Source organism: Pezoporus occidentalis, unplaced genomic scaffold (assembly GCF_034315485.1).
Source record: "Pezoporus occidentalis ecotype Australia unplaced genomic scaffold, CSIRO_AGI_Poc_V1 ctg9, whole genome shotgun sequence".
NCBI lineage: Eukaryota > Metazoa > Chordata > Aves > Psittaciformes > Psittacidae > Pezoporus > Pezoporus occidentalis.
Window position 1 is genome coordinate 3,807,352 of NW_026916262.1, and position 4,293 is coordinate 3,811,644.

Genomic DNA, 4,293 nt, shown 5'->3' on the forward strand with positions numbered 1-4,293 from the left:
TTCACTAAATTCTGCTCACATTCCCTTCTAAGGCTGATCACCTTTAAAGTATGAGAATAAACTGGGGGATAATGTAAGACAGATCTAATTAAGATAATGAACTGGAGATTATGAACATTGCTACTCTGTGTCTGAAGAATTTTAATATTAGTCTAACAGAAGGTTAAGGATTTATAAAAGGGAAGATATAGAAATATACGAGAGCTTTTTGGACAAAGCTGATGATTCGGCACTTAAAATGTATAAATACGAGGGATAAAGCAAAATAAACCAGCATATTTCAGGAAACACAAATCATAATTTCTTTTAATTTATTTACTCAATACTTGCATAGAACACAGGATGAGAGAGTCCTCCTTGCAAAGTGAGCAATAAGAAGAAAGCAGGCAGGGAAACATTCTGAAAAGCTGAGGGCACTTATAAGGTTATACTGTGTAGAGTTTTATCCTAGCTTCACCTCATGTGGCTATTATGGCCTTGGATTAATTTTTCTTGAGGGAGCAGCCTAATTAGCTTGCCAGCAGCAGCAAGGAAAGGAAGGGAAAGGGAGGGAGGCAGGCAAAGACGGAGTTAAATGAGCTGTTAGGTAAAATAGAGATAATATCAGTAAGACCTACTGTTCTTTTTCTGTGAAGCTTCATCTTCCAAAACAAGGCAGCAGAGAGACAAATGTTTGAGGGTGAAACTAGAATTTAACAATTTTCTGTAATCAATAGTGGATTGCCAAAAATCATCCTTCTTACATTTGCAGAGGTACATTCTTCAAAGCAAGTGCCTGGGAACTGCTGCCTTGGAATGGCACCCCCAGATAATTCACTATAATTATCCTGCTAGAGATAAAGCTTTGCTCCAGAAAGACTCATTTTTACCCTTCTAGAATAGAAAGATAGTTTACTAGCATATTTATTAAGGGCTAAGTAAAATTGGGCCAGGCTGAGCTGACTCCACACTGAGGGCACACCGACTCCTCTGGCAAGAGGGGACATTGGGAATCCTGAAGTCTTGAGGGCTAAGTCAACACAGAGGCATGACTACAGTCCAGGTAGGCATAAACTGTACATCACCAGCAATGACAGCAGCATGTCTGCAGATTTTTTCCACTGCTTTGCCTAAAATTGTAGGTAAGTGCTGAGCTGTGAAGCCTCAGCTGCTGTAGTGGGGCTGTTCCTCATACTAGAGCTAGTGAGTGTAATGCCTCTGCTTCTGTGAGCCAGGGGCCTCATGGTGCAAGGAGTGCCACAGCTCCTGGAGATCATCTGCTCTGTGCTGCATCCTGTTACTGTATACTAACAGGTCCTCTGCTCTGCCCTAATACCTGTGGGAGTATAAACATGCCAAAATGTCCATGGTAGTATTCTGACTCACCACAGACTCCTTCACAGAGCTAAGATAGCATTGCTAGAGACAACAGGAGGCACTGGACCCTGCACTCGAGGGAGTGCAGAGTCTATAGTGGAGGCTAGTTACTGGACATGGTTGGGGAAGCAGCTGGTGACAGTCAGCCCAAAGCACCATTTCATGTTGTGTTGCCATAGCGATACAACATAAGGACAATGGAATCAAATTTTGCCTGATTAAAGAAAAGATTTAGCTTAGAAAATATCCTTTGACAGAAAGAAGTATCTGAGAATAAAATGAGAGTAATCTCATTTCTGGTTAATTTCTACTGCTCCAAAAAGGATGCCACGGACAATATGTAATGGCTCCAAAGTTCATTTCCAAGAGAACAGTTCTCAGTGTTGCTTCCTGTGCAATTTTCATTTTGTTTCATACACAGAGGTTGTACTGTAGATAAGCCTAATTGTCACTGGCTTCGCTGAAATAGCAGCACAACTTCTCAGTACTTAGGAACATCCACTTTCCTTGGAAAAATAGCTATCTATGGGTCTGGAGACTGAGAAATTCTATTTTTGTTGAGCTTTCCTTCAGCTTATTCCATTAAAAAAAAAACCCAAACAACAGCTTTTTCCCCCTAGAGCAGCAAAGACATAATATCCATAACGTATTCTCTGCAAAGAGTAAAGCCTGTCTGTGAAGCAGACAGGTAATGCCTGGAGGCTTGTTCAGTGCTTGGGGTAAGCAAGAAAATAAGGACATAACCAGTCACACTGCTCATACACTGAACACCAAGCAAATCGCTTTTATCCTCACTTCTCTCTTATTAGCATAACTTTAAATATAATTCCAAATGAAAACATTTGGCTGCAAATATTCATACCCCCAAGGAAAGGGTAAGAGAACACACATACACCAGCTGTTCCTTGTGCTGCTCCATGCTCTACTGCATGTCACTCTGGTGTTTCGGTCATGAGCCCAGTACAAAACCCCAAAAGAATAAAGTGGAAACCAAGAACTGTCCTAATATCACTGAGAAAAGCCTGAAAAAAAAATCAGAACAAGAGCACTGAAGCAATTACTTATAGGTCTGCCATCTGTGTACTATGCACCAGCTTACCAGGAGAAGACAAATTAAATGAGGAGTCATCTTCACTCCTTGAATCTTAAAATAGACTCTTAGGGTATGTCTTGAAAAAAAAACAGACAACTTTAAGGGTGGGCAAGCTTGATCTTTTAGAAAAATCTGGTTTATCTGAATGACTTGTATTGACCAAACTGACAGTGCACTGCAGTAATCTGTTAATACTGCCCTGATTTGTACTCATTAGATATGGCATTAAACACAGGCCACTGTGATTATGTGGGGTTGAAACAATATGGTGTTTAGACAAGGAGCAAGGCGGACAGTCAGTGAGAAGACAAGGTACATACTTGTAAACACTTGTGTGATGGGAGGTTCCCTAGCCCTAGGAGGACTGTCTCATCCTGCCAGTGAGCCCACACATTGTCCTCCATGAACTCAAGAGTTAAAGCAATTCTGAATACATAAATAGTTGATAAATATCTCTTTGCCTGGAAAAGACAGCTAGAAATACGTAGGTAAGTTTATCGGACATTGTCTGCTGGTAGGGTTTGAAGAAGGCAGGTCTGCCTCCCTTTGGTAAAAGGAAACATTATTTCAGGGAGACTAAGTGACTTGTCTTAAAACCTTTTCCTCTAACTGCTGTGTTCTTACTGCTACCTTGTATTAGAAGTGATCTAGTCACTAAACAGTCTAGTCACTGTTCACTGGAGATGGCAACTTAGTCAAACTGCTGGATGGTCCCTCGATTTCATTCCAAGAGTTAAAGGTACAAAAATGAAAACATTGAATGTGAGAAGAGAACACGGATAAAGTTGGCCGTCCAAACTGCTACAGGCTAGTGAAAAATCTTAGCAAGGACAGATGCAAAATAATCTTGTTTCCCTCTATGATAGTTCAGATTATTTTTCAGAAAGGTAATATAATTACAGTTTGATCATTTTTAGTGTAGCTCATAATCATCATAGGGAGATGAGACAGCACTTGTCATCTCTGATTTGCAGAGCAGAAATAGTTTTACCAGTATTTACAGATTCTCCCATTCTGCCCAGGAATTGTCAGGCTTAAAAAAAAAAAAAATTAAAATAAAAATAATAATAATAATAATAAAAAACCCAAACCCAAAGTGGTCTTAGTTCACATAGACACTAACCTACCTCTTGAATATTTTCTCCATCCTCAGGGAAGACAAAGAGGACAGAGAGACAGAGAGGATAAAGACATCTTTATAGATGGAGAACCAAGGCCTATCTGCAGTATCACTAAGGAAAATTATTTCTGCTGATTTAACTGGAAATGAATGAGATTAGTTGCTGTGAGATCACAATCTCAACTCCAAAATTGTTGCATTACAATTATTTCTCTTTTGCTGCCAGTGTTTATTGTCTTTTTGACACCATTGGATTTCATGGATACTTGAATTTATAAATATTTTCCTTCCTCAACATCTAAATCAGTAGTTCTGAATACTGTTTTACTCTCCGTTATCCCTCCAACTTTTGTTGCCCTCAAAACCATATTTCTATCCCACTCATATGCATAGAGATGAAAAGACAGAGATATGAGCGCATTCAAATCTCATCATCTGTCTTATATCCAGTGTACCATACATTAATGGAGCATTAAGGCTTTTGAGTTAAATCAAGGTAAAAAATTCAGTTATGATAATAAAGGCTGTTATAATCCAGCAATTGCAATTTTAAATGCTGCATGAATACATGAGTAGGACATATGATTTGCATAACAATTGGAGTATTGACAAATATTTAATAACTGTGAAAGTGTAACATTTAACACGGTTGCCATATTCTTGTTAAAAAGTGAAGAGGAACAGACATGTCACCAGGTCAAGGACAAATCCTGATTTTCTTACT

General features: G+C 39.1%; 1 long non-coding RNA gene across 1 annotated transcript; it reads right to left on the bottom strand.

Moving 5' to 3' along the window:
* Window positions 1–1,093: 1,093 nt before the first annotated feature.
* Window positions 1,094–3,731, bottom strand: LOC134156772 (uncharacterized). The gene is made up of 3 exons (XR_009962054.1): window positions 3,577–3,731; window positions 2,250–2,378; window positions 1,094–1,315 (listed from the first exon to the last, which is right to left on the bottom strand). It is a non-coding gene; the product is annotated as an uncharacterized LOC134156772 (long non-coding RNA).
* Window positions 3,732–4,293: the final 562 nt, after the last annotated feature.